This window comes from Lissotriton helveticus, chromosome 7 (assembly GCF_964261635.1).
Source record: "Lissotriton helveticus chromosome 7, aLisHel1.1, whole genome shotgun sequence".
Lineage (NCBI taxonomy): Eukaryota > Metazoa > Chordata > Amphibia > Caudata > Salamandridae > Lissotriton > Lissotriton helveticus.
In genome coordinates this window covers 1,597,027,861-1,597,041,009 of record NC_136068.1, presented here as the reverse complement: position 1 = coordinate 1,597,041,009, position 13,149 = coordinate 1,597,027,861, and the positions used below count along the sequence as shown (strand labels likewise).

General features: G+C 48.1%; 1 protein-coding gene across 10 annotated transcripts in view; it reads right to left on the bottom strand.

The window, feature by feature from the left end:
- MED25 (mediator complex subunit 25) overlaps positions 1-13,149 on the bottom strand; it is a 260,000-nt gene that overhangs the window by 197,611 nt on the left and 49,240 nt on the right. For all 10 annotated transcript variants that reach the window (XM_078655193.1, XM_078655183.1, XM_078655190.1 and 7 more), the window contains one exon: positions 9,002-9,072. The gene's annotated coding sequence lies outside the window, so the exon portion shown is untranslated. The remainder of the gene's footprint in view (positions 1-9,001; positions 9,073-13,149) is intronic.

The following is a 13,149-nucleotide window of genomic DNA, read 5'->3' as shown; positions in this document are numbered from 1 at the left end:
GAAGGGGCTGACCTCCAGGTGCGCTCTGCCATTCGCATCGCCCGTCTATCCTCATTGAGGCTTCCGTCATACCATGGGTTGGAAGTCTTCTTGGACGAGACTCTTTTCAGTTGCATGGGCGCCACCTCATCGATTATTGTGGACATAGTATTGAGATAGTGGTCAGTCAGAAGTTGAACGTCTGTAACGCCAGGAGGGGGAAGTAGCCGATTGCAGCTATTAGGTGGTAGGGAGTTTGGGTTGAGTTTCTTCAAGTCTCTTTTCCACACTTTGTGCTTAGGGGGTTGAACTGAATTAAGTCTGGTTTTTTCCTTGATGATGAAGGAGACAATATGGTGATCTGACCAGTCACAAGGTTGGATTGACTCCAGTTGAATAGCGCCCTCTTTGGAGATGATGAGGTCAAGGGTAGAACCTCTCTTATGGGTCGGGCTGTTGCATATTTGGTTGAGATCAAGTGCGTTGAGAAAGCTTTTGAGGCTGTTTACCACTGTGTCACTGTTGTCATTCCAGTGGAGATTGAAGTCACCAAGGAAAATTTGGGTGTGCTGACGTCCTGAGTTGGCTGTAATTGTGTCCATGAGTTGTTGGAAGAAGGAGAGATTGTCCCCAGGAGGGTGGTATATAATGTGTAGTGAACATACCGGTTTGCTTTCGCTGATGATATCAAGGCAGAGGTATTCACAGGAAGTAAGAGAGGAGACGGTCACTTTGGAGACTGAGAGGTTGCTTCTGTGAATGCAGGCAATTCCACCGCCTATCTTTTTGTCCCTGTCAAGTCTAATGATACAGTAATTGGGGGGGACTAGGATATCCAGTATAGGTGTGGAGGTGTCAGACAGCCATGTTTCAGTCAGGATGGCTAGGTCCAATTCCAGGGACATGATGAGTTCGGCGACCTCCGTGGAATGTCTTTGGGCCGATCTGCAGTTGAGAAGTATGCATTTAAGGCTAGGGGTGCATAGGGTGGAGGAAGATTCCAAAACGTGATCATTCATGCTCAACACAGAAATTTCCAGCATTAGAATATAGTTTTACCTAGAGCTGAACTGCGGAGGGAAAGGACCAGAAGTTAAAAATTAATAAAGGGTATAGGCCACGTTCACAGGCAAGCCCAGGACTACACGGCACCAACTACTTCAAAAACTGAGAGACTGTAATAACACAGAGCTGCAGAGTCTGTTAAAGACATAACTTTTAAACCCAACAAGCTAGTCGCTTTACAGGGCTAAGCCTCCTTCTGGCAATCACACTGGAAAAATACATAGTTTGGTACAGACAAATGTTTATGACTGTCTAAAGTACTATAAAGTGCAACGTAAATACATATTATGCTTTAATGACAGTGCCACAGTACCAGATTAATGGACTACAGACTGGCCAGGAACATGGCGGCCTGCGGCCAAGGAATACCGCAGCACAAAGCTTACAGAATGATAAGCACAGAGATAGCTGTTCCATGACAGCCGAGAAACAACCCATGCTGATGGCCTGATTTAAAACCACTCATTTCCCGCATTCAAACAGAAAGGAACAAAAAAACAAGCATTTACAATGCAACGGTCTCGCATTTGCAAAAGTTAGAGCTATTGGCATTGTAAATGACAACATTTTTATGTATGTGTTGGTTTTGAAAACAGATACATAAATGGCATTGTCATTTACAATGCCAATAGCTTAATCTCTCGCAAACGCGAGACTTATTGCATTTGCACACACACCGTGCCACACACAGCCACACACACACACAGAACCACACACAGAGAGAGAGAGAGACACACACACATGCTTCCGCAAAGCATATTTTACAATACTTTTATTTCCGTTTGACCCCAGGAAGGGCACTTCCCTGCCCTTGAATCCTGCCCCATCGCCACACCGTGCTACCACGAGCCTGCACACTAAACACCATATATCAGTGTTACCACAGCCCTCATACAAAACGGTCCAGACAGACTCCCCTCCAAGATCACTTACAAACCGCTAATAGACGGCAGCGAGCAGTTTATTCACCATTTCCTCTTATGGACTCCCACAAAGCTCACGTTCCCTTTATGCCTGACCCTACTTGATCATGCCTCAGATGCAGGTCGGCGCTGGAAGGGTCGCTGTGCGTCTAATAAGCACCTAATTCACTCTAGGCGCGAAGGACGCAGCCCACCAGCACCTCAGCCCAGGCTACTACACCTAGACACAGAACGCTTCCTGTTGCACTTATTTATTACCAACACACGGCAGTGCATTTTTTGCAAACAAATGAAAGCACGCTGCCTCTTGCGGGCAGATATCACGTTCACTTAGCCAGGATAAACAACAACCGATCTCTTCCGATATATACAAGCGATGCCTGGAGAGGCAAACTATTTCAAAGGAGCGACGCAGGGACTGGATCCCTGCTCAACACTCCCCAGCCTCGTTATATCTGTGCCACCAGTTTAAAACAACTTCAGACGTCCATAGTGCCCCCACCCACTCACTAACAGCGTAAGCAGGGGCGAAAAACATTCAACCGGTGGTTGAGGACTTCTTTGACTTTAATCGGAGATGCTCACAAACACCACTGATTAAAGGTTAGCACGATGGAGCTGGGGGGGGAGGGAAAAGGGGAGGGGAGGGGAGGGGAATAGCAATGGGAGGGGGATAGGGGGGGGGGTTGATAATCCAGCCAGGGTGGACGGGTGCAGAGAAGGGCTGAGGTGCGTTTTTACTCGCCGTCATTTTGGGATATTGTTAAAAGTTGGGGGTACTTTCGTTGTCTGGTTCTTCCCTTGCTTTACGTCTCCAAAGTGGAGGGAATGAGGAACAAGTTGGCACATTGCACAGACCAAAAGGGGAAATTTGATCTTTGCAGTGGATAAACATGAGAAGCGTGTTCAGCCTGAAACAAACAGACTAACACGATGTGAGAGCTACACGGTGTGCAGACGGCGACGAGGAACACAATTTAGTCGGCGACGAGGAACACAATGTAACTGAGAGCAATCACAAAGTTGAATACAACACTGTTAGAAGGTGGTTCTGACACTATGGGCCGCCCGGATTTTTCGCTTTTTGAGCACCTAATTGTTGAGCTTTTACTGTGGGGGAGCCTCATTATCTGGGACTCACCCACAGTGAACTCATAATGAAGCAGACTGCATGGAGATTTTACTGGTGTCCCCCTGGCTTGTCTAGGCCGCTGCGCAGCAGCTGGAGTATGGGGCACCGTGCTGGTTAAATGCAGACACAGGTGTACATGCGTGTGCACACGTGTAGGGGCTGCGCAGGGGAGATTCCTAGCGTGCGCAGTCCAGGAGCAGCTACAGAGTGAATGGCGTGGCCGGCTTATGCAGAATTGGGTGGTGACATGGAATAGGCTTTATACACTGGAAAGGAACATGGCAGGGAAAGTCAGTGTGTCTTACTGTGTTTTACTTCATTATTTCCCTATGGGGATGTGGGGCCCATGGCTAAAATAACTTCCACAAAGCCTACAGATTCCAGACATGCACTAATGTACAGTGTAGCAGATGTGAAAATGAGTATTCTGCTAAGTCCAAAGTCATATTTGTACTGCTTTTGGGTCATCCAGAAATGTCAAATTTCTCTGAGTCCCTGGCTGGGGTCTGGCCATGGCAGGTTAGATTAATGACCTTTCCTCCCAGAGCGAAGATCTTCCCTTCAAGGAGAAAAGATAGGTGGAGCTAAAAGCCAATCCATTAACTGCTGTCGGTGGGTGCCAGGCACCAGGTTGCCTCATGTGAAGGCAGTGAGGGGGGAAGGAGTTGGGTTTCAGAGGCCATGTGGCCAGAGACACTGGACGACGCCATGTTTGAACAACCCAGAGGCTGGACAAGGAGGAGGGAGCAGGGGCAGAGAAGTGATGTGTCGCTGTTTGATAGGACACACAGAGACTTCCTGCCAGCCCCCTACTCAACTTTTAAAAAGTACTTGCACAGGAAGAGAAGCTCTCTCTGGGGTGTGGTCTGCGGAGGCGAAAGGTGCTGGAACCTGGTGCAATGGGCAGTTGGAAGGGGAGACCCCCTGACTGCTCCCCAGGGCACTAACAGCGCCAGAAGAAGAGCCCAGGACCGGTGCGCAGAAGAAGAGGCCTCTGCACAGGGAGAAGAGAGGCGCAGGGGGAGAGCCAGGCAAAAGGCTGGCGCAGGGAGCCAGTGCAGACCGCTCCCTGCAGAATGCACCCTCTTGGAGACCCGGAGGGGAAAGGAGAGTGCTCCCAGTGGCTGGAGGGCACCGCCAGGAGCAAGAAGACGCGAAAATGGGGCAGATCGGACCTCCAGTGGCTGAGATATGGCCCCCAGAAGACGAGCGACCTTTGAACTTGTGGCCCCCTGATGGCTAAGCGAGTGAGGCTCCGCCACCGGTCCAGAAAAGGTCCCCGGGGTGGGTCAGGTCCCGGGGACTGCCCTCCAATGTGGAGAGCCTGCGGGGGTCCCGGCTGGGACCGGGGCCCCGGACAAGGAAGGAGGAGCCAGGGGCCCAGGTGGGACCGGGCCCCCGACCAAAGCACGGAGCGGCCGGGTGAGGGCTCCCCACATCGCATACCCTTACCCGGGGGTCCGGGTGGGACCGGGCCCCCCACCGAGGCCCCAGAAAGCGGCAGGAGCTTTAAGCGCCCCATGATGCCTTGCAAGGCATGAGGAATGGATTGTTTTTGGCTTTTTGGTGGCCCCCAGAGGAGAGGGGTCACCCTTGAGTGTGAAAAGGTGCTGGGGGGAGCTGCTGGAGCAGCGCAGTCTCGCCCCCAGCACAAAGCTAAGTCCCACCCTAAGTTTCTTGAGGATTTAAAAAGAATAACCCCTCAACTCTCAGCGAAGATTGCATCACCTCCTAGGCTGGAACTTTTGTTCTACAGCTGGGGGTTCATTGGGAAGTGCATCAATGATTGAAGGGCGGAGTTGGAGATGTCTCGAGAAGGGCATCCCCTGGAGGTGAAATGACATAATTGCACTGAAATGCATTTATTAATGGTTATTTCTTTTAGAGGGACTGATGTTCAACGTGAAGTACTGGTACAAGGTGATGTCACAAGCAAAGTGGATTTAAGTGGCTAGACACTCCTGCTAGGGTGTCTGACGGTATTTACAACTTAATCCTGTGATCATCTGTGATGCCTTTAAGGGCTGTAATTGCAATGCATTTTTATTGATATCCAAATGTGCTGAGTACTGTCATTCTAAAGTGTGCGTAAACATGTAGTCTTGCTGCTGCGCTTAGGTGAAGACCCCAGACTGTTAGCCGTTAAGATGTAGAGGTGTATACTTTAGGGTCAGTAGGAGATGCTTGGTCAGGGTCATGTGTCACCAAGGCAGGTGTATCCCTGTTTAATGCTTGTTGAGGTAATGGGAGGGGGACGCCACTGGGATGGTGCCAGTGCGCAGGACCCTCGCTCCAGGATAGGTTCAACTAATTGCATTGGGGGCAAGATAATGTGCATACATGGGAATGGTGGTACTACACCCCACACCCCCTGCGGGAGGGGTGGAGATGTTATGCAATGTCACAAAGTAATTCCAACAGCTTATGTATATTTGTAAATTGGTGTATAGTATTGAGGGGTGTGTGTGTTTAATAAATGTACTCTTACTTTTATAAAGCAAAGTACAGACTGGACAATCAATTATTGAGTGTTATTTTTGCGCACCTGCAAATGGCGATTACTAGCCCACACCACCTCCCTTGAGACTGCTCTGCAATGCTACCCTCAGAGAGTCAGGCGCTGCCCTAGGGTGCTTGGTTCCCAGTGAAGGACAAATGTGTCATGTTATTTGTGCAGGCCTCACAGATGCTGCCTCGTTTTCCAACAAACACATAAGCTCGTTAGAGAGCAATGCCCTGCTGCCAACAGGCTGCTAAGCCTGCACAGCTATATCCGACCGGGACCCTTTAATAAGTGTCTTTTGTAGATCCGATCAGATCTCAAAGGAGTCTCGCATGCCAGAGTTTGATCACCTCATAACTTCCCTACCGCTGGCCTCAATTCTTACAGCGCCTTGTGCTATGAAACAAGTACCGAATTGTTAGCACTTTATTTAGCAAGCTTCGGGAGGGTAGACAGCCCGTTATTGCCATGTTATGGGATCCCGGGAAATAGATTCTCACCTGGAGAAGCAGCGCAGAAGAGCAGAGGCCGCCGCTGTCATGGAAATCACACTTAAAGCACCTGGCTGAGACATAAAGTGTCACACCCTGGTTAGAAAAGCTGTCATTCTCCGACGTCAGGTGTGTGCAGGTATACCCCAGGTGCCCACACCTGTGCTTCGCCCGGACACACCGATGCGGCCTGTAGCGCAGCCGCAACACCCCCACAAGTGCGGCCCGCGACAGTGCTGGCCCGAGCCCCATCGCACAGCAGCAGCATGGGAAAAGTGGGCCCGGGGATTAGAGGAAGCGGCTCTGAGCGGCCAGGTGGCAGCCGGCCGGCGCTGTGCCAATAGCAGCCTTGCACTGCTAGGACTGTCTGCAGTCCCGCTGGGCGTGAGAGGGAGGCCTGCATCTGCGAAGGTGACCGTCCATTCCGAAGGTGGCGCCCGGCTGGACTCTACCCCCAGGGCCTGCCTGCAGCCCCACGGCGGTAGACGGAGAGGTGCCTCTGCACAACCAAGGATCGCACAGTGCGCAGGCTTGCCCTGCTAAGGTGCTGCCAGGCGGATGCAGCCCCCAGGGAGTGCCTGCAGCCCCACTGTGGGATGGGGAGTTGCTTCCAACACATGGGCTGTGCACCACGTAGAACGCGCTGCTCCTGCAAACACGTCGGCTTTGCATCCGCCGAAGATGCTTTGCTAGGAACCCCGTGTGACATCTGACGCCCCGGCAAACACACACGATGTATGCTACCAGACAGCGATCACCCACCCACTGCTGTGCTCCTGAAAGGCAGCGTGAGCGTGGCATAACACAGGCTGTCGACAGGAAGTAATTTTGGTATAATAGCGGCACCCTCGCATTACTTTCAGCGTGGGTGCCGCGATTATACTAAAATTAAAGAAATAGATGTTTTTTCTATTTCTTTCATTTTGGTATAATCGCAGCACCCGCGCTTTACTTGTAACATTTTGAAAGTAATGCGCGGGTGCCGCGATTATACCAAAATGCAAGAAATAGAAAAAACATCTATTTATTTCATTTTAGTATAATCGCTGCACCCTGGCTTTACTTTTAAAATGTTACAAGTAAAGCGCGTGTGCCGCGATTATACCAAAATGAAAGAAATAGATGTTTTTCTATTTCTTTCATTTTAGTATGATCGCGGCACCCGCGCTTTACTTGTGACATTTTAAAAGTAATGCCGCAATCATACTAAAATAAAAGAAATTACTCTTCACAGTCCCATCTCTTTCAGACTGGGTACCCAGACTTCCTGCTGGGGTAAAAGGTTCCTTATCTTCTTTATGGGGCCATCTTTTACGCCAGCAGTAAGTCAAGTAACCCAGTCTGAAAAGGACGGGGCTTAGAGAGAAAGAAGTACGTCACTAGGACCTCTTCTCCAATGGCTGGCCACAGTTTTGCATGAACGGTGACACCAGCCAATGGAGAAGAGGGGTGGGGCATAACCTCGCTAGTAGAAAATACCCTAAATCATTAAATCTTGCCAGCTCGACTGCGCATGTGCGCAGTTTTTCGCAGGCCGAGACCTAAAAACACGAACGAACATCGGAATTAAAAAAAACAGGAAAAATGCAAGGCGTAGAATTATAAAATGTAAAAGGAAATACTTTACACATACTAACCCACACAACATATTTGGGTTGGGAAGATTACGTCACAAACCATATACATTTTTAGGTTTCGCGTGGCGTACTGCGCACATGCGCAGTCGAGCTCACGAGATTTTATGTTTTTAGGTGTACTTCACTAACGAGGGTTAAGCCCCGCCCCTCTTCTCCATTGGCTGGCTTCCTAAATGGTGGCCAGGCATTGGAGAAGAGGTCCTAGTGACTTTCTTCTTTCTCTTTTAGCCCCGTCCTTTTCAGACTGGTCTCCTTGACTTACTGCTGTGGTAAAAGGTTTCTTATCTTCTTTATGGGGCGAGAGATGGCCCCATAAAGAAGATAAGAAAACTTTTACGCCAGCAGCAAGTCAACCTGAGCCCGTCCGACTTTTCATGACCCATAGTGCTGCTCTTGTAGGAGATAAACAGTAAGGAGATAAAAGCCACGCTCAGCCTTGTGAAAATCTTCCAAAGAACAGCCACGAGTGAGGTAGGAGGGGCATCGACTTTTCAGGGGGCACAGATGCAAAGAGGCGCAGCTTAACAATGAATAATGACCCAGGGCGACACTGAAAAGCATGGGCAGAGCTGGGAGATGGTTACCTGGGTCTTGTTAGCTGACATCTCTATGATCTTAGACCATAGAGTCAGCAGGCTGTCAAGGGATCGGCAAACACAGACACTAGGCTAGAATGTTGGAGACTTCAGTGTGCAGCGAGAATGTTACGCGCAGGTAAACCACAGATCACCAGTGCCTAGAAGCTCCCGGCTACTAGCGCTACATAAATATCGCAAAAGAGAACACGCAGTGGGAAACGATGACAAAACCAATAGAAAATGTTCCTACGCCTTCTGATGGTTGGCAGGTATGCAGTTTTTGAAAAATAGTTTTGCCCCAAAATGATATAATTCCGATAAGGCAGTATCGTAAATCTGACTCTTTCTCTATCTTGTCCTGTAAAAAAACAACATGGCAAGAAAAAATAAGAGTATCAATCAGCACTGTGAGAGAACACACTCGGAGGACACGATCCGTGCCCACTATTGCTTCCCACCCATGGCAAGTGGCCAGCCATCAATCAACAAAAAAATGTAAAGTGCTGTTACAATGAGGACTGATGCGTTTATAACAAATACATGAAAATTAGCACAGGTACTACTCCCACTAGATGCTACATGCAACGGGGAATCAAGTTACGACTTTTGATGCAATTACGTAAGATTAGTCGAATTAAACAGCAGGCGTTGGTTTTATTTACACACTTCGTGAGTTTGGGCATCATCGCTTACCTCAGACACGTGCTGGGCAGCGCTGCCAGTCAGAATCCGACGAGACGATCGGTCCTCACTTCTGATGCCACCTAGGGAGAGTGGTACAAACACATGTTTATTCCAGTACAGAGAGCCTTTGCTTTTACTGCACATTATCCGCCCACCAATCTCTGGCGGGTGTTCTCTTATACAGACCACCAGGCCACTCAGGACCTTTCTTAAAAGGAATTACCAATACTATAGCACCACTTGCCCTAAGATATAACCAATTTTTGGTCCTAGGAGACTTTAATGTCCATATGGACAAGCTAGAGAGTGCGGAGAGCATTACACTAGGTGAGACCCATAACTCTCTGAACTTGCTACCCCTCAGAAATAGACCTACTCATGAGAAGGGATACACATTAGACCAAATCTTCTCAACACCCAGTGTCAAGCTGAGGAGCCCACCCCTCTTGTTTGGACTGACCATTTCCTGCTAAAAATCACAATGGCTAAAATCAGGAACCCAGCACACACCGTCTCAAAACCCCCCATTCTCAAATTTAAAGCTCTCCACAAGCTAACCCCAGAGGCCCTCAGCTCTGCCCTGCAGGTGCATCCCCTCGTTAGCAGTAATAAATTAGAGCTGGATGCCCCCAACTTGGAAAATTGGATAAAACAGGGTGTGGAGACCGTAGCACCCGAGACCCTACGGTCCCAACGGACTATACATCGCTCTGCACCATGGTTTAATGAAACCCTGCGCAAGTACAAAAGTGTCTGTAAACAGTTGGAAAGGGTGTGGAGGAAAAACTTTAGTAATGATAGTAAATCTCTTTACAAAAAAAGAACTAAAAATGTACCATCAGAAAATTCTGGAGGAAAAGAAACAGTTCTTTGAAGCAAAGATTGAGATATCAGCCAATAAAAGTAAGGAAATATGTCAAATTGTAAAACACTTTACTTCACCCCCAGCAGCAGCCTCCAAATGCGAAGCCTCTAAAGCCTGGACACACAAAATAGCAGATTTCTTCCACAGGCAGATTTCTTCCACAGGAAAATAGTCTATATACAGACATCCCTCAACCCTTCCTTCAATACACTGACCAACATACAACCTGCACATGCCAATCCACTATCTAATGCCACCTTTCTCCAATTCCCCTCGATTACGCTAGCACAATCTCTTAAAATCATGAAGAATTTAAAATCTGGCTCACCATCAGATTCTTGCCCTGCTAAAATATTGGCATCGGTGGCTGAGGTGATTAATGCCGAGGTCAATACTGTATTGAACTTATCTCGGAGGAGTGGCCAGGTTCCAGCCATTTGGAAACAAGCCAAAATCCTGCCACTGTTAAAGAAGCCTACAGCAGATCCTCTAATAGTGTCTAATTATAGACCCATTTCGCTCCTGCCTTCCATTGCTAAGGTCATTGAAAATTACGTGAACTCTGTCACTACTGAATTTATGGAGTCGAACAACTGTCTCCACTCGAGTCAATCAGGATTCCGTGCTAATTTTAGCACCGAATCAGCTCTCCTTGAAATATCGGAATCTATCAAAATGACCCTTGACTCAGGCGGGAGAGCGGCTCTAATATTGCTGGATCTATCTGCAGCGTTCGACACCGTGCCCCATGAGAGACTCCTACAGAGACTGAGAGACTGTGGGGTAGGGGGCACGGTGTTGAAGTGGTTCTCTTCGTTTTTAGAAGACCGAAGGCAGGAAGTCTGGAACCCACCTTTCTCCTCCCTCATGCCTCCGACGGAGGTGGGTGTTCCTCAGGGTTCTATTTTGAGCCCAATTATTGTTTAATCTTTACATGGCTCCCCTTGCCCTTTTGGCTGAAGCGGCTGGAGCCATGATTATATCTTACGCGGACGACACCCAGCTACTGTTCACCTGTAAAAAGGAGGAGGCTCTGGATGGCGACAAAATCAGGAACTGTTTAAGACAGGTCTTTTCCTAGTTTAGTCACAATCAGCTTCAGTGTATCTCCGCTAAATCAGAAGTAATTCTTTTCGGAGCTTCGGACCAGGAAGTGTGGAGAAGAGTGGTGGCCGCCTGATGTGTCCCCCCCGCAGACCTCTGTGGGAGTAGCCAAAAACTTAGGGGTTAAACTGGACAACTCCCTGAACATGAAGACCCAAGTTCGATCAGTGGTCGGTACTTGTTACGGAACCCTGAAAATGCTCTGGAAATTTCTTCCCCTTCTGTCCCTCTCCCACAGAAGGACAGTGGTCCAGGCCCTTATCACCTCCAGGCTGGACTACGCTAATGTCCTCTATCTGGGTCTCCCAGAAGCCTCCTCAGTTAACTCCAGGTCGTGCAGAATACGGCCGCCAGAGCCATCCTTATTTTGGGACCCAGAGTCCACATCGCGCCCCACCTCAAGAAGCTACACTGGCTCCCCATCCGCCGCAGAATCCAGTTCAAAGCCCTGTCCATCGCCTTTAAGGCCTTACATGGTATTGGGGCCACCTATATTAGGAGAAGTGAGCTACTACACAGCTGGTAGAGCCCTCAGATCATCTCACCAACATCGGATGAGTGTGCCTAAATTCGATCGCGCCCGCTTAGGAGGGCGCTCCTTTCAAGTCCGGGTTGCTCACCTTTGGAATGAACTCCCTATAGCAATCAGACAAGCGCCAGACATTCTGCACTTCAGGAAATTACTGAAGACATGGCTGTTTCAGCAGTAATTCTGGCTCAGCTCCGTACGCGTGCCTCCCTTTATCGCTTTGTTTCCGCTAGCACCGGGACACTCTTCTGAGTAGCTGTGCGCTCTACAAATATGGTAAAATAAATAAAAAATAAAAAAATTCCAACATGATGTGCAGAGGCTGAAGAGCAGGTGCCCTTCCGAGACGTGGATGCACGTGCCCCAACGTCACTGCGAGGGCCTGCCCTGTGGAACTGACGCATTTAAAATTATTACACATGAGAGTAAAGGCTTATATTGCAAATAACCCTCCCCCACCCAAAAAAAAACAACATACATAAATAAATAAAAACACAGCTGGTAACCACACCTGCAGCAGATTCTAATTCGGGCAGGACTGGTGCCACACCAGAAGTCACTATTTGTATTATATTATGCATTTATGGCATTTATAAAGCGCACTGTGGCCAGATTGGTATTTTTGCACTAAACGGAACACTGATGAGTTAGAAAATAGCACTTGACGTTGCACTCTACAGATGCCCCTAACTACTGTCTAGTTCAAAAATATAGATTTGGGGACAAACATGTTACCCTTTGTAAAATGTTTAGTTATTATACAATTTTTCCATTTTGTTTGTTTTTGTTTACCCATGCCTTTATCTAAAATAAAATTATTTCAACTATGATAGGGATATGATTGGTAACTGTGGGGGTGAGGGCACTTAGATAGCGAAATGAATGCAATAAAAAGGTCAGGCAAGGGAGAGAGAGTGTGCACAGTGGGTTTTTTTGTATAGTGATACAATACAGTGGACGCAGTATCAGGGAACTTTAAGAGCTGATTGTGCCTAAATTCGCAGGACGGTACCAAACATTCGGCAAACTACACTACATTAGCTACTGCGTTTGAGTGAGTGTGTGTGTGTGTTTGTGTGTGTGTGTGTGTGTGTGTGTGTGTGTGTGTCTGGCTCTGTGTGTGAATGTATGTGTGTATCTGGCTCTGTGTTTATGTGTGTCTGGCTCCGTGTGTGTGTGTGTGGCCAGGTAAATGAGTTACTGCTCCTCTCCTGAGAAGCCAGACAGTTGCCCTTGGCAAAAACATGCCCGGTAGTTCCAGAGTCAGCCTTGACATGTTTAGCTGTTCGAATCGTTGTCTTTTTACCGAGCGAACAGAACATCAAGAGCAGTCAAGGGGCACTGCATGGAGAGCTTTGAGACTGTCTGTGGCAAGTTTGTAAGGAATAAAGGTCGGTGTCCCGGGCGATTAGCGCCATTTGGGGACAAATTGTCTACACGATTTACAGCAGACTGCCAGAAACAGATGAGAAAAGCATATGGAATCTGTATTGCACCCACACGGCTCTGAAGCTACAAGGGGCTAAAAATTACACACAGATTAAAAAGCGCATGTTGAAAATACATGCTTTGATCATAAACATTAACATTTAATTTCCATTAGGAGAAAAGACTTTTTAATATTAGAAATTATATAATGTTTTTTAGGGATATAGATTT